Source organism: Pyxicephalus adspersus, chromosome 4, assembly GCF_032062135.1.
Source record: "Pyxicephalus adspersus chromosome 4, UCB_Pads_2.0, whole genome shotgun sequence".
NCBI classification, from domain to species: domain Eukaryota; kingdom Metazoa; phylum Chordata; class Amphibia; order Anura; family Pyxicephalidae; genus Pyxicephalus; species Pyxicephalus adspersus.
The window spans coordinates 30,839,803-30,860,895 of record NC_092861.1 but is presented as its reverse complement, the minus strand read 5'-3'; the positions used below and the strand labels follow the sequence as shown (position 1 = coordinate 30,860,895).

General features: G+C 37.1%; 1 long non-coding RNA gene across 2 annotated transcripts in view; it reads left to right on the top strand.

Moving 5' to 3' along the window:
* LOC140328257 (uncharacterized) overlaps window positions 1–8,397 on the top strand; it is a 17,409-nt gene extending 9,012 nt beyond the window's left edge. For both annotated transcript variants that reach the window (XR_011920259.1, XR_011920260.1), the window contains exon 3: window positions 8,176–8,397. This is a non-coding gene — a long non-coding RNA (uncharacterized lncRNA). The remainder of the gene's footprint in view (window positions 1–8,175) is intronic.
* Window positions 8,398–21,093: the final 12,696 nt, after the last annotated feature.

The following is a 21,093-nucleotide window of genomic DNA, read 5'->3' as shown; positions in this document are numbered from 1 at the left end:
GAATGATTTTTTCTTTGTCAACCATTGGCTCATTAATGATGTTCACTGCACCTTTTTTTGTTTTCAATTATTTTTTTTTGTTTTGTCAATAACAATACAATTAATAATATTATAATATAAAATTATAACTAAAAACATAAGATAATATGTGTTGTAATATGTAACATACAACAATATGTCAATATAGTAGTTAAAATAATAGTTAAGAAAATAAAAAAGAGGAAAAGACAGAAAGATAACATAACAATAAACATAGAACATCAGTACATCTAGAGTTTAGAAAGTTAAAACTCCATATGTAATATCTGAATTTGTCAATCTAAATTATCAATAAATAAAAAGATTTTACAATCAAGGAAAGGATTCAGAAATGGGGAGTAAAAGTATGGGGAGGGTAGGGTTAGGTTGCATGTGAGCCGATTGTATATTGCGTTTAGTTTCACACAAGACCTAATGTGATAGGTCTAATAGTCAAACTAGAGCAATCCCAATCCTTAGGCATATAATAGTCTATCCACTTGGGCCATACTCGCTGAAATTTGGTCTTGGAATCAGTGAGTATTGTTAACATTTTTTCATTAGTTAAAAACCAGGCCATTTTATGTTTCACTTGTGTTATTGTTGGATTAGATGACCACCAATTCTTTGCTAGTCCCATTTTTGCAGAGGTAAGCAAATAACGCAGGTCAACATGTAATTTTCATCAGATATAATTTTATAGAGTTATGTAGTATTTTTGATGCGGATTTCAAATTTCAGTTTTTCTCTAGCACATCTACTTTTTGTGATGCAGCTAATTATATATTGTGTGAAATTTGTTATTAATAGCTTTCACATATTACAACATTTAACTACAGTTTTCTTTTTTAAGGTTAGAGACCACACTAACTGTGATTGATTTCAGTTGTCATCATGCCTAGAAATTGCCCTAATGATCTAGACAGTTCCTGTTATGTGTGTGGTTCATTCATGACGAAAGCACAACCTCGCCAAATTACAACAGAACTTAGATATACAATTTATATTTCGGCTGTCCACTTGGTGACCAGGATAAATCTTGGACTCCACATGTCATCTGTCTCCGTGATTGGCTAAATCGTCGTAAAGCAGCTATGCCATTTGCAATCCCGATGGTGTGGAGAGAACCGCGAGACTATCTAATCGACTAATATTTTTGCTGCGTCGACCAAAGTGGATTCTCAGGTAAAACTAAGCACAAAATTGTATATCCCAGCCTCGATTCTGCAATTAGGCCTGTTCCTCATGATGATTCATTGCCAGTTCTGGTACCACCACATGATGGACTTACTTCTGTAGAAGGTGATGAGGAATGCGCTGGAGTTGCATCCAGTTACAACCCCGAATCTTCTGATCCTGACTACTTGGCCGATGAAGATTCCGAACCAGAGACCTTTGCACAAGCAGAGCTGAATGATCTCGTTTGTGATCTAAATCTCTTCAAAGACAAAGCAGAACTTCTTGCTTCAAGGCTTAAACAGAAGCACTTGCTTGCAAGGGGTGTAACTGTGACTCACTACAGAAAATAAAACCATAACTTGACAACGTTCTTCACTAGTGGTGGCTCACGGTGCTACTGTCATGATATAACAGCACTCTTTAACAGTTTGTCACAAGAGCATGTTCCATCTGAATGCCATATCTTCATTGATTCCTCTAAAAGAAGCTTGAAAGCAGTCTTACTGCATATTGGTAATTCCAAACCAAGTTTACTGATTGCCCATCCTGTTAACCTAAAGGAGTCCTATGACAACATGAAGTTATTACTTGAAGCAATCCAGTATAAAACACATCAGTGGAGCATCTGTGGGGATCTAAAGGTCATTGGCTTGCTGATGGGGATGCCAGGAGGATTCACAAAATATTGCTGTTTCCTATGCCTGTGGGACAGCCGATCTATGGGAGACCAATATGTCAAGCGTGATTGGCTACCAAGACATACATAGCCCGGAACAAGCAGTGTCAAGTTTCTGTCTCTGGTTGATCCGCATAAAATATTTCTGCCATCTTTCCATATCAAGTTAGGCTTGATGTAGAACCTTGTAAAGGCCATGGGTAAATCAAACTCCATGGGTTTTCAGTACCTTGTTGAGAAGTTTCCAAACATAAGCATTGCAAAAATGAGGGAAGGGATATTTATAGGACTACATCTGTTTGTCAAGTCTATTTTGCAGGATGATGTTTTCAAACAATCTCTCTCAGCAGCCGAGCTAGAAGCCTGGAATGCATTCAAGTGGCTGTGTGAAGATTTTCTGGGCAACCATAAGTCTCCTGCATACAAGGAAGGAGTTCAGAATCTGCTTGATTCATACCAGAAACTGGGTTGTCGCATGTCATTAAAAATNAATTTCTTGCACTCACATCTAAAATCCTTCTCGGAAAATCTTGGTATGGTGAGTGACGAACAAGGAGAATGTTTTCACCAGGGTATTCAGTTAATGGAGCACCACTACCAAGGTTTCTGGAATGAACGTATTATGGCTGACTACTGCTGGATGCTGGACCGCGACAATCCAAAGAGCACACAAGAAAGTCATACTCTAAGCATTTCTGAAGAAACAATGGTACCTGAATGACACTGTAGAGCTATACCACAGTGTGCCTTATTTTACTTCACACTGAACATGTATTAACATTCACTTCAATGGTGCTTACGTTTTAGTACAAAATACATGCACGTACAATGTTAACTATAATAATTCTCATGGAACTCAGGAAAAACTGAAAACAGATCTGAAATCTGCTCGAAAAACTGATTTAGAAAAGCTTGCTGTGCTTTCTGATGATTATCAAAACTAATTTTTTGTTGACCTGTGTAATTTAATAGTTTGAATTGAGTGTCAGTACAAATAGATGGTTTTAGATTAAGAAGTGCCTGTTGGATTTGTGGGGAAGGAATGACTCACCAAGGTATAGGCCATTTGGTAAATAGGTGTCCAATATCTTTGAATTTTGGGGCATTCCCACCAAATATGATAGAGAGTTTGTGCTGTTGTGCAACCTCTAAAACAGTCACTAGAGTAAGTGGATTTAATTTTGGCCATTCGTGTAGGCACTAAATACCATTTTAATAGTAATTTGTAATTAGCTTCTATTGCTGACATATTAATGCTGCAGTGTGCAATTGTGTGCCATATCTGTTCCCACTCTTTTTGTTGTAGTGATATGTTGAGATCTTTTTCTGATCGGGTTACATATGGGATTGTTAATGTGCGATGTTGTACTAAGGCATTATACGAGGCAGTAGTTATCCACTTAATTTCTGGATTTTTTACACATATTTGCTTGAACCAAGTCATGTTTAATATATCTGATCTTTTTCCTAGTCTAGATAGGATTAAAAGTTTGATCTGTAGGTAGCGAAATATTTCTGATGTAGGGACTGCATAGGTTTTACTAAGTGTTTTAAATGAGAATATACCAAGTGAATTAATAAAATGATGTAGTCTATACATATTTTTTTTCACCCACCAATGGAATCTTCATGGTTCGTCTATGCCAGGTGGAAACATTGGGTTCCCTACTATAGTAGCAAGAGGAGTATGTGGTGACATCAATTTTCCTGCCTTCTTCACTAAATCCCATATTTGAAGAGAGTGTTGTAAAATTGGGTTTGTAATGTGTTTTCTGTGAATTAGAGGTAGCCATACCAACGTTTCTATTGATACCGGTTTAATTTCATCAACCTCTATGGAAAACCCATTTAGGGGGTCTGTCCGAAACACAATATGTCATCAACCCCCTTTACTTCGTGTCTGAAAAAGAGTTTGCTGTGAGATGCATGGTTTTTGTGATCCCCATATAAAGGATAATATTTTTCGTTGTAATGACTTTAGTACATGTGGGGGAAGATTGATGGGTAGTATTCTAATAGGATAAAGAAATTTAGGTAGCCATGTCATTTTGGCAGATGCTATGTGCCCCAGCTAAGAAATGTTATATCATTTCCATGTTTCCAGTAACTTTTTAAGATGTTTTGTCAAATCTGGAATATTAGCAGAATATAAAGTGTCATAGGATGGTGTTATGAATATTCCCAAGTAACTCAAGGAGTATTCCCAATTTCCAAGTAGTTTTTTTTTTCCTCCCATTGAAAGGGGAAGGAAGTTTTAAGTGAGTTTATCGTTACAGATAATAATTAAATATTCAATGCTTTACATTTATTGCTATGAAGCTGTGAACCTGAGAATTTCTGAAAATGATGGAGAACTGATAACAAATTAGGCAGAGATATCAGGTGATCAGTAAGACATAGCAGGCCATCGTCTGCAAAAAGACTACTTTTATGGTGTGTTTTTTCAATTTTTAGGCCCTTGATGTCTGGGTGAGTTCTCACTGCTATTGTCATTGGTTCTATTACCAAAGCGGTAATCAGCGGCGATAGGGGGCAGTCCTGTCTGGTGCCTCTGTGTATAGTAAAATAGGGTGAACGGAAACCCATATGTTGTATATAGGCCTTTGGTTTTGTGTAAAGCGATGAGACCCAAGTACAAAAGTTGGGTCCAAATCCCCATTTTTGCAGTGAGGTATGGCCAAAGAACCTAGTCAAAAGCCTTCTTGATATCTAAACTAAGGAGAAAGGCCGAGATATTTTGATTCCAGGCCAGGTGTGTCAAATGTAATATTCTGAGTATATTGTCACCCGCTTGTTGTTTGGGAATAAAACCCGTTTGATTAGTTGAAATATTTTGTCCCATTTCCCTGCCCAATCTGGCTGCCAAAATGGTCGCTAGTTATTAATAATAATATTAATATTATTAATAAACAGGATTTATATAGCGCCAACATATTACGCAGCGCTGTACATTAAATAGGGGTTGCAAATGACAGACTAATACAGACAGCGATTCAGGAGGACAGGACCCTGCCCCGAAGAGCCTACAATCTAGTCTCGGATTACTGGTATGAGCCAATTTATTAATTTTAAGATGGTATGGTGTAAAGCAATAGTTAAGTTGTCTCAATCTATCTATATAAAATTGGATGTGTGTACAGTATGTGTGTATGTTCCACCATCACTCGAAAACGCAAAAGAGACATTTTAACCAAACTTTCCATACATATGACTGAGATTCATGTGAGAGCACCTGTCATCTTTGTACAGCGCTGTGCTATATGTCAGAACTATATTTGGATGAAACGCATAGAGACATTTCAACCAAACTTGCTATGTTCCACCATCACTAGGAAACGCATCACCAAACTTGCTATACATATGACTGAGACTCATGTGAGTGCACCAGACATCTGGTATAGCGCTGCGCGTGTGTCTATGTCATCACTAGGAAAAACATGAAGATATTTCAACCAAACTTGGTATGTATGTATGTTTCACCATCCCTCGGAAACGCATGAAGACTTTTTAACCAAACTTGCTCAACATATGACTGAGATTCAGGTGACTGCACTGCTGATCTTTGTACAGCGCTGTGCTATATGTCTGAGCTATATTTGGATGTATGTATGTGTTATTAAGTAGATGTGTGTATGTGATCACTGGGAAAGGCATGGAGACATTTCAACCAAACTTGCTAGATAAATGACTGGGACTCATGTGAGTGCACCGCTGATCTTTGTACAGCCCTGTGGTATATGTTAGAGGTATATTTGCATCTATGTGTGTATGTATTACTCAGCACAGTGTTCCTTTTGGCTTATGTTTTTACATATTTTTTTTGGACTATAGTATAAGATTGCAATAAATAAGTACCCGGGCAATGCCGGGTGATCAGCTAGTTTGCCAATAAGGTATGAGATTTGTTACTATATAGATAGTATGTATTTTTTGACCAACAGAGATAACGTTCTGCCAACTAAGCAGTACAAAGATTTAATTGAGTTCTGACATCTTCTAATTGTCGTCTAAGTTCATTAGTTGGTGTAGCTAATAATTGTTGGTGGAGTTCTACGTTTTTTGTTTCCAAATCTTTATTTGTGCCGTGCGTTGTTTTTTGCATTGTGATGCAATCTGAGGGAGATAACCTCTAATACCTGTCTTATGAGCTGCCCATAAAGTTGCTGCAGAGGCTACTTTATCTTTATTTGGAGAAAAATATTCAGTGAGTGCTGTTTGTATTTTTTGACTTATTTCAGGGATGCTGAGGAGAGAGTAATTTGGCGTCCATCTAAAAGAGTCTGGTTTAGGACAAAGTGATGAAAAAATTCCTTTTACTGCGTCATGATCCGACAATGGTATAGCCAGGATTGTCCTAGAAATTACCAGGGGTAGGGCTGTATGTGGACTTAATCAGACCTTACAGTGAAGAATCCCTTCCTTGTCCAGAGCTTAAACTTCTCTTCCTCCAGACGCAAAGAGTGCCCTCTTGTTCTTTGTAATGATCTTTAAGTGAATAGTGGGGAAGAGAGTTCTCTATATGGACCATTTATATGTTTATAAAGTGTGATCATATCCCTCCTTAAATGTCTCTTCTCAAGGGAGAATCGATTCAGTTCAGCTAATCTCTCCTCATAGCTGAGCTCCTCCATTCCTTTTATTCATTTAGTTGCCCTTCTCTGTACTCTCTCCAATTCCACAATATCCTTTTTGTGATCTGGTGACCAAAACTGGACTGCATATTCCAGATGTGGTCTGACCAATGCTTTGTACAGGGGCAGGATAATGTCTCCATCTCTGCTGTCTATTCCTCTTTAGGACAAAGTAATAAAAAAATTCCTTTTACTGCGTCATGATCCGACAATGGTATAGCCAGGATTGTCCTAGAAATTACCAGGGGTAGGGCTGTATGTGGACTTAATATATGATCTATGCGGGAAAAGAGTTTGTGTGCATGTACAGGGGCAGGATTGTGTACAAGAAAGTACTTTGCTAGCTTTCAATATTGCAGCTTGACATTGCATGCTGTTATTATGTCTATGATCACCAGAACCCCAAGATCCTTTTCCATTTCTGACTCCCCCAAATGTATTTCCCCTAGACAGTATGAAGCATGCATGTTGTTAGCTCCCAAGTGCATAATTTTACATTTATGTATATTAAATGTAATTTGCCACTTGGCTGCCCAATCAAACAGTACGTCCAGGTCTGCTTGTAGATTATAGACATCCTGTATGGTCTCAATTCCATTACATAGTTTGGTGTCATCTGCAAACACAGAAATGGTACCTTTAATCCCAAACTCTATATCATTTATGAAGATGTTAAACAGTAAAGGTCCCAACATTGAACCCTGAGGTACACCACTAATAACCTTAGACCATTCAGAGTATGAATCATTAATTACAACTCTCTGGAAGCGATCTTTAAACCAGTTCTCTATCCATTTACAGTTTGACTTTTCTAAACCTATCGACCCTAACTTGCATATTAACCGTCTGTGGGGTACAGTGTCAAATGGTTTAGCAAAGTCCAAGTAGTCTATATCATCTGCTACTCCACTGTCTACCTGTTTACTTACTTCCTCATATAGAGTAAATTTGTTTGACAACTTCTGTCTTTCTTGAAGCCATGCTGACTATAACTTATAATAATATTTTCTAGCAGAAACTCCTCTATGTGGCTCTTTATCAAACTCCCTAAGACCTTTCCAACTATGGCAGTTAAACTAACAGGTCTGTAGTTACTTGGTAATGAAATAACTGAGCTCAGCTCTTTGAGGACACATGGATGTAATCCATCAGGTCCTGGTGCTTTGGCAAACCTAATTTTTCCCAGCTGTTTCTCAATCATATCAATTCTGAGCCATTGTGACCCATTTAAGGCAGTCACATTGCTATTATGAATTTGGACTTGGCTAAAAAAAATGTTTAGTACAACTGCCTTGTCTTTATCCCCAGTTACCAACCTAGCGAAATCCTTTAAGGGGCCTACATGCTCAGATCTGAACTTTTTGCTATTAAAAATATTTGAAAAATGTTTTGGGGTTTGCCTTACTTTCCTTTGCAATCAGTCTTTCATTTAGAAGTTTTGCACATTTTATCTCCTTTTTACATTTTTTTGTTATATTCCTTATAGGTTTTAAATGATGAAGGTGATCCTTCATTTTTATATTTTTGAAATGCCCTTTTCTTGTTCCCTATGGCTTTTTTTAACATGAGCTGTAAGTCACATAGGTTTTAATTTTAGCCTCTTAAACTTAAAATGACGTCTTTTTTTACATGAACATATTGCATTTGTTTTTCTTGTGTTCCTTATCACAGCAGAAGGAAATCATCAAATATTAGTGGATTGTGAAATGTAAGGAAACCCAAGCCAAGAGTATTTTCACTGGCTTTAGAGGGAAAAGCTAGAAGCCAAATCAAAATTGTACTTTTGTCCACATTAGGGAAATCTCCCTGCCCTTTCTGACCCTGGTGGTCACTGGACTAAAAATCTCCCCTGGACTAATAATCTCCCCATCGGACACCTCACCAGGACATGGATACAAGTAGAAAAGAGAAGACTTTGTAGAACTTACTCAACCATATCCAAAATATATATATTTTTTTTCTGTTCTACTTCAGTGTTCTTGTTCTTGTTCTTGTCTTTGTCTTTGCTTTTCTACGTATATACTTAACCCATTCAGAACAGTGTAATAGTGCCTCCTATGCCCTCATCTCCAGTAAAATTTACTAACCAATATAAGCTTTAAATTGACCTTACCTGGGTGGATAAGAATGCTGACAGTGTTAGGGCCTGAAATTTGTCACTTGAGAAAAGCCATATCACTCCCTATTCCCAGAGGCTTTGCCAAATCAGAGCAACAAAACAATGATGTGGTGAGGCAGTGACAGAGCCTGTATCAGTGGGTAGCTAAAGATAGGGAGGGCTGCTAAGATGAGCAGTAACATTGTGCTGCAAAAGCCTATAAAATTCTCTCAGAACTTCATTACCTTTCCTGACTCAAATCCACCTTTATTTTTATTTCACATTCTCCCTTCCAAGACCCTGCAGTTCACTGTTAGTCTATTCAAAAGAGACAGCACTGCTAATCTAGAAAGCTGTGGGCAAGACTTGGTCTTGTCAGATGCTATCACATTTTTCAGATGTATTTTATCCTACTGCACTGCAAGTAGACACAGCCTAAATGATGCTGGCAACTCTGCTCTGAGTGAAGGAGCAGTGCAGCATCTTTGCCACACCATCACAGAAGGTTGTCTTTGGTGAACAGCAGGCTCAACATTTATGAAGGAGAGAGAAAACTTTTAAGTCCACATGCACTTATACAAAAAATGCACATATTGTTTTTAAATGGGAGGCCAAATTTCTACTTTTTATGAAATTTACTAATTAGTTCTCACTTTATCTAAATCATACTAATAGGACAATTTAGTATTAGTTATTATTTTATTAATATTTTACCTTGGTATATTTTAGGCTATCAGTGAATAATGTATGCGCACGTTTAGGATAATCTTAAAGTTTCATGTAAAAGTTTGACTTTTTCGCCCAAAAAGATTTTTTGTTTTTTATGTGCACTTTACAACTGTATTAGGTTGACAAAATATGACCTAACAAAAGGAGATTTTAAATTATCCAGAGCAAAATACTTGCATCAAAATCTTTCTCAACAGCAGCATTTACTCGCCTTTACTTTATTCTCTTGTGTAGCTCCAACTTGGCCAATAATAGAATGCTAAGTATAGGCTGGTAGGGAATAGAGAATTAAAACAAACCCGTTGCATAGCCTTTCAAAGGTGTTTACAAAGTCAGTCTCACCCTAAAACGTGCTATTTAACAATATTGATTTATTATACTGTAACAAAACAAGGATCAAGTCATCAGGACTACGGTAATTAGCTAAATGAATATTAGTTATTGCTGGGCTGCTAGCTGTAATCTATTTTGTATCTCTATTTACTCTTGGTACACTTACCTAGTTTAGTTCCACAAAGATGGTGCATGGCTCATGTAATAACAATATTTTAAAATTCAAAATGGTAAATCCATAAAACAATAGACCAAACATACCAGACGTCTAGATCATTTGGAGAAATCTAAGGTAATAAATAAAAAAATATATTTGTAAACGTGTGCGGTATTTAAATGACATGATCAACTGCTATTAAGGGGTTTGTGGAAAACTAGACAACCAAGGCTGGAGAGGATACACTCCCAAATCAGTGAAGCTGGGTCTAGGAAGGAGCCTTGGAGAGCTTTAATGAATCAGGCTCAAGGACTGTATAAAATGTAATGCTCATGTTTATTGAACTGGCTAGAGAACAGAAGACAAAGTATTTCTTGCAATGAGACTTATTACAAATAGATCAGTTGTTTTACAAGTAGATCAAAGTTTGCAGTGGTGTTCCTCTAACTTGGTAGATGTAAAAGATAATAAGGAGGCCAGCTTTGCTTATAACCAACAGTATCTTCAATCAATAAAACTCAGCAATATAGTAAATAGTGGCCAATAAAAATTATTGAAGTGTCCTGATAAAAGGACAATTGATTAGCAGACTAATTCTAATCATATTCCTCTAAGTCATGCTGATAGAATCCCCCCCCCCCCCATAAATTCTGTTTAATGAAGTTGAAGAAAACAGACCTGAAGTAGAACTAGTAGACGTAGTTAACAGTAAACATGACCACTGAACAATTATCAATGAAAGCTGGATGAAAGTGACAAAAAAGCATAGACCAGGCATGGTATGCCCTTGTGATATGGTTAAATGATACGGATTTCTTTTATCTATAAGAACAATTGTGAATGTAACTTAGGTCACAAAATGAAAGACACTATTGGGTGCCCAGTGTAGTGGACATTTAGGCACCTGTATACATAACCTCTGTCTGTTGGTCCTACTATAATAATGGGAAATTTCAGATGGATAAACACAAAGATTAGAATGTGTAAAACAATTACAGTTTTCTACCTGAACAGGTCACTTTCAAAGTAGACTTATCATCAAAAAATGAACTTGTGTCATCAGGGATGTCCCTCAAATGCGCAGGATGCAGCATGCATTAGATTAGCAGTTGATTGTCTACATTTGGAGGCCTTGTTGTAAGACACGTCATCTCATCTGGCGCATGCTCAATGCAAGATCAGGCAATGTCACGAGGAAGCTGGAATACAGACAAAAAACATAACGGAGCCTTGGAAAGATGTCAGAAATCAAGACAGCCCATGATTTGCTGGGTGTGGTAAGTGTATTGATTGAAAGCTTTCAGCAAGAAAAGGTAAGTGTGAAAAAGTCAATGCAAGTTCCACTTTAGGCTCTCAAATATACAAAATAGTTTTCGGTACCTTACTTTAATAAAGGTAATGAAAATAAGATAAAAGAAATCTAAAACAGAGAGAGGCACCCTTCAAAAAGGCAGCAGCAGATTTGCAGGCCAGCAATCTAAAACTTTCATACATACATACATACAAATGTTTCCAGTCAGATTGTAACATCTGCCGAGTTTAAATTGAGGAAATAATAACTGTTATATGAAAGAGGCAACAGTAGCCCTCTGTGTAGAACTGACTTGGGGCCCCTGATGGCTGAATAGGGTCCGGGGCCCTCATGCAGCAGCACACTTTACATCTCCCATGTGTAAAGTTTATATTTTAGGAATGTTACTTGTAACATGCAGTAGTTCTGAATTTCAGATATTCCAAGTTCTTCCTTTCTTGTACAATATAATGTCTGAAAAACAAATATTTTTGCTGTTACAAATTGTTAGTCATTCAATTCTCTATGCAGCAAAATATAGAAATGTTTCAGCTCAAATATTGCACAACATTTGGCTTTGCTTTAGACTTCTTCAGCTCATCCGTGATTGAAGCCAGCCAGACATTCTGTGTCTGCTTCGTCTTAATCTTGGAGCTCAGCAACTTCAGAAAATTAGGACAGTATGTATCAAAACAGGCTGAGGCCACCTGTGGATTTCTTGGTGCCTTTGAACTATGACGTATAGCTTGTCATTCCTAATACCAGGGCTCTTATAACAGGTGAGGACCATCAACCCCTAACTGACTTTATTCTGGCCATCCATACACAAGGCAGTATTAACTGTTTCCAATCACTTTCACCCAATGCTTCATCACAAAAAAACAAACAGACAATATTCAGCTAATAGTTTTAAATATACACCACGGTTGTAGCTGTTGGTAGTAGTTACATTGATCAGATTGATTTGCTTTATGATTGAAAGGTGGACATGTAAGTTAATGGCTAAAATTGCCATTATGGACAGCATCGTGCAGATCATCCTCTTGTCAGTGTTGTTCAGGCAGTTCCCAACTACATCTACAATTTGTTAGTCATTGATTTGCTAGAAACTAGTAAAGATGGTGAAGAAAAAAATTAAAAGTAGTAGAAACTGGCCAGCGTAGTCACATAAAAAGATATATCATAGGTGATAGGTCAGACTTGAGTGCACAAAAAAGAGAGAAACAGAGCCCAAATGTTTGATGCGGGCATATCAAAATAGAATAGTTTATTAAAAAAAAAAATTTAGTCAATATAGTAGTCAGATTACACATCATAGAAAATGTCTCTTTTTCCCCCGACACATTTCGCCATTTGGCTTCTTGAGGGGATTCAAAGAGACCAGCTAACCAAGTATAGAGAGAAAAATGGATATTTGCATTCTAATTTGAATAAATACATATCATTCTTGAGTATTTAGATCAAAAGATAATAATAATACAATCAAAATCACGAGGTGTAATTGTGTGTTTGGAATTTTTTACCATGCAAAACATTCAACAATGGTGGTTATTATGATCACTATATTCGTGTAGATATATACAGAGTGCGATGCAATGATAGTCACTATTTACAGATAGAAATATCCAGTCAATGCAATGCAGTGATAATAACTATATTATTAGCTATATTCGTAGTCATGCAAAGTATCAATCATTAATATAAAATAGTAGTAAAATAAGAGAATAGTAAAATAGGAGGTTATCACTTACTTTCCAGTAGATCAAATATTGATTGGTTAGATGATAGCTCAATAGGAGGAAACAAGTATCAGTCCAAGTGGATGTATGTGATATGGCAGAGGATATATGGTGTACTTTTGTTGTCAATAGTATATTATTGAAGGCCTAATGAAGTTAAGGAATATATATGAGAATTAATTGAAAAAAAGTTTGAAGTAGGGGGTCATGCATTGTAAAAAAAAGTTTTTTAGAACGCAATGTAGGCACTTACTTATGAAATGTATGTTGAGAAGAAAGGGTGATTAAGGTAGTAAACTCATTTTTTTAGGGGTTAGAATGATAAGAAAGCATACCAGACATTGTTGGGTCCTGGAAAAATGGAAATAAGGGACAAAAGTTTACATTAGTCCATATTAAACCACAATGGACCAAAGGAGTTAGATGGAGAGAATAAATAGAAATAATTACTCACTGTGTTTCCTAGTGACATGGAATTAACTCAAAGAGAAGATGCCAATTAAATAAAGAGCTAGCAAAGTTGTTCAACTTTGATTGCTGTCTATTCAGTCCTTAACTAAATTAATTTTCACTTTACCTACCTATTTATTTATTCACCACAAGTGAACTTGGGCACAATTTTTGACAATACCAAATTGCCATCTCCTCTCCAACAACCAGTGGAGGAACCCTAGGATTCCACAGAACCTAGGGGGTTGTTGATCCCCCATCTGATGGTGCCCGCATAATTTCTGTTCAACATCAGCTGGCAAATCTAGTAAAATGACACCAGGTTACCTGTGTAGAAGGAGGGGGGGTTTGACTAACATTCTTCCCTATCACTATAATGGGGGGGAGGGGTCCGCTGACCATCAATCAGTTGATTTTATCAGGAATTCTCTGTGACCTGCAATAATTGATTTGACTGCACTCCCGAATAGCTTGCTTATGTTTCTGCCCCCCACCCTCTTTGTCAGGATCTCTCACTTTTTATTCTTCCACAGATCTCACCTTTTCACCTTTTCCAATTTTCAGTCTGGTTAGTTTTTCCCCACTAGGATTTTTCGATATACACTTTTTTTGCGTTTTTTTATTGTGATTATGATTACTTATGATTTATTTACAATTTTATTTTGTTTTCATATTTTTTTGCCATTGTACTTGGCCTACTATGTTTTTTGTGTGTGTGCTGTACCCTAACCTAATAAAATATTTTGCAAAGAAAAAGACAACAAATTGTCATGATACAAATGGCTTTAACAAACTAAGGCCTCTATTTATAAAGCTAATTCACTGAAACATTCTCTGATAGAGGATCTTCCAAGTCTATGTGTTTAAATGGCAGGATGTGATTCTCCACCAGGAAATGTTTCAGTAAATGTCAGATTTCTGTTTTTTTAAACAACCTTATTCAGTTAGAGTTACCCTTTTGCTTTGCAGCTGAATTGTGAATGTGGCACAGAGAGGTGTTAGTTCATGTTGTAGCTTTATTTTTATATTTATTTTCATCAGCATGTTGTTCACCCTTTATGTGCATTATTTGTAGTTTGAAGTATGAATACCACAATCCCTGACTGTTTTATGACTTACTTATTCAAGCCAATAAAACTATTTGAAAATAACAGATACAGTAGGAGGATGAAGTTGAGTTACATTGATCTCAGCACTAGGATTATGGGGTGATCAAAGAAACAATGGGATATAACACACACCAGTATCAGTTGGGGTGGAATTTTTTTTTGCTGCTTTTTACTATGTTGTTTGCAAAGGTTTTCTTTTATCTAGATGGAATCCAGCTGTCTAGCTAATAAGAAAATATTTCCTCCTGTTCTGTTCTGACGCTGCTGTGTGGAAAAGCAGAAGCAGATCTTCCTTTTTTTGTTCAGAAATTCCCCTGGAAAGGGGAACAAAGTCGTATGATATTTCATATATAATACCTTTTTTATCAACTCCTAAAAATTAATTACAAGGAGCAGCAATCAATCATTGTTAACATATTACTTTATATAAAAGTGATTTTACTGTGCTTATACTAAGGATGGATTCACAAGAATACCACTCTGCCATTTATTACAATATTTACCATCTACTGTAACATTCCTGTTTATCAATGTATCCGTATACCTCCTTTAGGCTGCTACTCAATTACACTGCATTTGTTGGCTTCTGTTTAATTTCTTTTATACTACACTTATCCTATTAACATTCACATCTCATTATCTAGCAATGGCAGATCAGCTAATATACAAAATCAGTAATCCACAGCCTCACATATTACATGTGTGCCCACCCAGGGTAAATTGACAGCATAATATTAATCAGATAGAAGCAGAGCAGGGAAGATCATTACATTTACTGTATTATGTCCACAAAGAGAAAATAAAACAAAAGCAGAGTTAAAGTCCACATTTCCACACCAATATTATTTTATAAATGGACACAATTTGCTCACTTCTACAGCTATTCCTTGCACAAGATATACCATAATTATGCATAATGGCTGTGAAATAGGGGTAATGGTGTTTTTACATATATGACATTACTTTGGAACACAATCAGACAAGATAAGTATATGACCAAAAAGGAGTTGGGAGAGAAATGTTATTGGATGCTGTGTCAATAATTGTGCTTTAGGTCAGCAGTTGCCAACCAGTGGTGGTCCGCAGAAAAATTTGGACACTCTGGAAAAAGACATTTTCATCTGCCACAGCAATTAAAAGTCAGTACTGGTCTCAGCTTGAAATATAAACAGCTCTCCGTCTTGCAGTAACATCATTGGAGCCAAAAATCCATAAACTTTTTACAAGCAGAAACAAATATCACACTAAAATGTGTAATACTTAAATAAGCTTCAATTATTTTGTAATAATTAAACTAACTTTAATAATTGTGTTACAATTAAACAAGCTTTAAAGATTTTGTTATGATTACATAAGCATTTATAATTTTGTTATATTAATTAGGTGCATTTCATAATAATAAAATGGAAGTTCTCTGATCATTATTTTACAAATCTATCTTGTTAAAAAAAATCATGTATTTAATGGTCCGTGAGGTCCAAAAGGTTGGCGACCGCTGCTTTAGGTGGTTATTATGGTGTCCTGTATCACAGGATCATGGATCCAAATCTGAGCAGGTACAATATGTATATGTCTGCTTGTTCTCCCAGTGTTTGTGCAAGTTAATTTCTTTCCAGTATCCAAAAACATAGTGGTAGGTTAACTGGCTTCCACACTATTGTATTTGTGCATGTTGGCATTAGATTTGTGAACACACTCGGGACAGATACTGGTTCTGTATACAGCTCTCCATAATATGTGAGCACTACAATAAGGAATGCATAAAGGACAGCAAACTTTTTTTCACCACCACCGGATTTTCCTTTCCCATTTGTCCTGCCATTGCCAATACTTACCTGGTTGTCTCTGGCTTCAATAAACAAATATTTAGGTTAGGAAATCAAAGCAAAATTGGAACTATTGTCATATCCTAGCCAATGAGATCAGCATGAAAGCCAGACAACTAGCATTTTCAGAAGATGTCAGCAATGGCAGGTTTTGATACTATTCTGGAGCTTTTGTAGAAACCAAATACAATAAACCAGAACATTTTAAGATGCTACAAAATATTACCATTTTTATGATTGTGTTGGGTTACCCATTTTGTTGGCTGGTGAGAGATTTGCCTGATCTGTGCCAAAACCGCTCTACCCAGGTCTGTATGTCTGTCTGTGTATTCCTTTTCAGTCATTTTTATTGTTCTTCTCATGGATGTATTTTTGGAATAACTGTACTCATTAGGATGTGTGTGTGGTCATATGAAAGGCAGATTCGAGGTCTTGGAATGGCCTTGGGGACAATTGCTAGCAGTGTCATTTAAGGTGAAGCCTTGTTCTATTTCCTGGCTGAAGTGGGGGATGGACCTCCCCGGATGCCGGAGAAATAGATGAGGATCCAGAAATGTTCATATTAGTAGTTTGGGATGGATTCCAGTATTACAAATTCCATACTCTGATTACATCACTCACTTTCATGATAGTCCTTATGGAATGCTGTACTTGCATATAATAATGCAGAAGACCTCCCATTGTTAGATATTCTGTAACACAGGCGTCTCACTATATCCATCTCAAAAAATTTCAAATATGTTTTTATTTCCCATTTCTTTATTCTTTATATTCTTTGGCATGTAAGCTATTTAAACATATTTTGCTTCTGGAGAAAGTGCAAACAAATCAGTCGCAGGATGAGGCCACCCATCTAGTTTCTTATTCCTAGTTCTCCCCATACTATAGATACTTATAAATAAGTACACCCCATGGAAATAATTCACTTTTTAAATGTTCTAACAAACATTAGATCCTCATTCAAATAGTGCCTTTTCTGTAATGTATTCATCAAACAAAGATTTAAAAAGACAGTACACCCTTGGCCCCTTGTCCTCTTTTGAAGACATGAGTCTGATGTTCCCTGTAACATTTTTGATCACTAATTTGTATTAAACACACACAGACACAATGGGCCTGATTTATTAAAGCTCTCCAAGGCTGGAGGGGATACGCTTTCATCAGTGAATGGAATGGATTTCTCAGTCATTTGTTTTTTTGTTAGTAAATGTTTTAAATCTTGGACCAGATTCTTTCCAGGTTTGCTGGATCAGTTTACTACCTTAGCATTGCTTGGGGTAGCAAAGTGCAAGTACGCTATTCACCTAAAAATTCACCTTAAAATCTCCTCATTTTGTTGTGCCCATCCAGCACCATAAAACAAATTGCTGTCTGCCTTTTGTGTTCCTCACACATATGGAGTCCCCATGTATTGTACACCAAATACATTGGAGCCACCCTCCATCTGACTGTAAGTATTGTACCGGCCATACACAGTAACAGATTGTCTGTAGGAAGTTTATTTTTATGGCCCACTCAATGGACGGTATATCAAAGAAAATGTGAAAGATCTGAAGTTGTTTGTCATGATACAATCACTCTGTTTATAGAAAATGTTGTAATTTACTTTGACTTTAAATAAACACTAAAAATAAAAGTTTACTCTATAACTTTTCTTCACTTAATGAAACCATTAGTAATAATGATGTGGTTTCCATTCCATTTATTTGTATAATTTGTCATATACATGTAAAATTTCTGCTCTATTTGTATGTCGTCCAGTGTTCTGTAGAGCAACACATTTGGGTCTGAAACCAATTTACAAACACATGTCTCTGTTCATATCTTCTCATGCAATGCTTAAAGCTAAATTCTAGCCGTGCACAGTTGTACAGAATCCTGTCCTGTCACCTCACAGTGTGCATTAGAAACTGCAGCAATTCACTTTCTGGCTGCCTTATTTCCTGGCTGGAGAACATCCAGAATCATCAAACTGTCCCCAATCTTACTGAATTGGCCGTCTCTTTCATTCATTGGATTACAAAAATGGAGGTTTTTAACTACATGTGGGCCATACTTGGGTTGTTTGCATCTAAAGCAAAACTAAAGTCCCACTTTTTAAAAAAAAAAAATCAGTCAGGCAGATCATTGTTGCAGAAAGGGACCGGCAATATCCTTTCTGCAATAACTCATTCTACCTGCCTGATTGTTTCATAACACTGTAGGAAGGGAAGGAAGAAGATAGCAGCACCCTCAGACAGGAAAGGAACAGGTGCATATCATGGGTTTAGTTCCACTGACATACACTCATTGGGGCATTTTTATATTTGCATATTTTGCCCACTGTTTGTATCAGGTCTGAGGGCTCTTGAGTTGAGTACTGAGGCAGGCTGCTGTTATGTATTCCGGTAGCCATGTACAGCACCCTGCCATCCCCTCCCATTGTCTGCCTGCATTACATAGAGAAGCAGAGTCCCAATGATGGTGTCACTGCCTAGTGCATAACCCTTAGCTTTGAATAGGCAGCCAGTGCCTTGATCATGCAAAGATTATCAGCGCCATTCTCCATTCTCATTCATTCCTGGAATGTTAAATATTTATTATTGTATAGAATAAGGCAATCACCCCACATTGGTAAAGGGTGCACTCTGGTTTGTCCTCAGCTCCTTCCCCGCCTATTCCCAGCTTTTGGTTAAGAAATATCTGGTGGGAGTATTCCTTTATACCGGTCACACATTTGGCAACTCTGGAATTTTCCTCCAAAGTCAACCACAGGAATCGGCCACACACAGTTTATTTTTGTTCCCAGGTTGATTAGTGGGACATAGCTGACATGGTGACTGATCCTATTTATATTAAAAATCAAGCAAATCCACAGCGGTGACATTAAAAAAAGGCATTTCTTTCACTGATCTTGCCTAACCCTGTTGTAATTATTTGACCACTGGCAGCTAGGACTACACAAGAACCAAAATGTAAAACATTGCGGCTACCACCAGCTATAGCTATTTCCAGGCCATAGGTGGGTGGATGCTTCTATTTTCATACCAGCTTGATCACCTTCTACACTGTTATCTTCCTTCTAATTTCCCCAATCCCCAAGGAAAATAAATAAAAGCAGATATGTGTGAAATAAAGCCTAGATAGCAACAATAGATCCCTCCAGCCGAGGGGTGAGCATAGCCCCCCAGGGACAAAAGGTGGGTTAGTTAAAAAAGCCTGGAAAATGTTGATTTGAATACTGGTACACTGCAATATATTCATTTTGGATTTGGCTCACAGAAATGGTGAAGAATGCTTGCAATGTGTTATACAGCCATTAGTATTTGGCTGACATTTTGGTAATAATTTCCTTCTTGGGTCCCAGTACGCTAACAATTTTCCAGTTTGGGTTCTGGATGAAAATGTTTACAAACTCCTGTTTTAGGCAGTCAGATGAACATTTTGTTTAAAGTTCAAACCATATAAAAGCAGCCGACCCTTTCTGTGATTCGGGGTTTTTTTCAAACTATGTAAATGTAACTTCTGCTGGACTCCTTAGCCTGCATAGAAATAGATAAGCTCCGTACTATTGCGGGTATAAACCTCATTGGGTCTATTTATAAAGCAGGGAATCTGACATTCACTGAAACATTCCCTAGTGGAGAATCTTACAGGACAATGTGTCTCAATGGCAGTAATACCAGGTATTTCAGTGAATGTCAGATTTAGTGCTTTATAAATTGACATCAAAGAAAGTATTGCAGCTTCTTTTACGAGGGGTGCTAAATAGTTCCTCTGACAAGTGGAACCAGAATATAAAGTATGAAAGCACTACCAGATATTGGGGCTGATTTAAAAACGCTCTCCAAGGCTGAAGAAGATACACTTGTAGTGAAGTTGGGTGATTCAGCAAACCTGGAATTCATTTCCTAAAAATCATTTTCTGTTTGTTAGCAAATGTTTTAAATCCTGGACAGATCCACTCCAGGTTTTCTGGATATCCCAGATTCACTGATGAAAGTATATATTTTCCAGAGAGATTTAATCAATCAGGCCTATTGTTGGAGCTTACCAATCACTTCCCTTTCACTGCTTTTGGTCCATCTGGGCTGCTTCACCGATCCGTAGAAATATTTGAGAGAAGGAAGCAATTTTATATCTGGACAACCCCAGGGTAGGTGTTGGAATACCTGTGATGCATTCTGTTAACAACATCCTCTTTGGAAAAAACACATATCATCTTGTTGTCTTGGAATATCTGCAAAATTGGGGTTCCATACATTTTGTAAATATGTTTACTATTCTATGTGTAATTAGTCAACAATACAAGTCTGTGTATCTAGCTCAGTGTTTTTGTCACATGAGAAACAACAAATGTCAAATACAATGTATCACTATTGGGAATTAATCCCAGGACACCCGCCATATGGAACGGATGTAAACTGTAACGCTAGGATTTAAATTCCTCCGCTGTGTATTTTGACTTTGTTTTCCAACTTTATTTTTTCTAGAACCCGATATCTGTCTAGTCCATACAGTCTGCACACGTCATTGTCACTTCCCATAGAAGTTTCTTATTTTTGTAATGTTTTACACACCAACACCAGACAACATAGGAGTCTGTTTTTTTAAAACATTCCACAGCTATCTGTCCAGCTAGACTACATATAGATCTGTCTGACGCCTGTAAATAGCCTCTTACATGCGTCAGATAGCCTTTGCTGAATATGATGTGTTGTGATGGTTTTCAGTGCCAGATGAACAAACAAGAATTTTACAAGCAGATCTATTCTGTTCTGTTGGGGAGAGGATGAACGACCATAGGAAATCACAGTGGTCATTGCCAGGTCCCTTTGCCAGCACAGATTGTTGAGTGACATCAGGGGACCGCTTTAC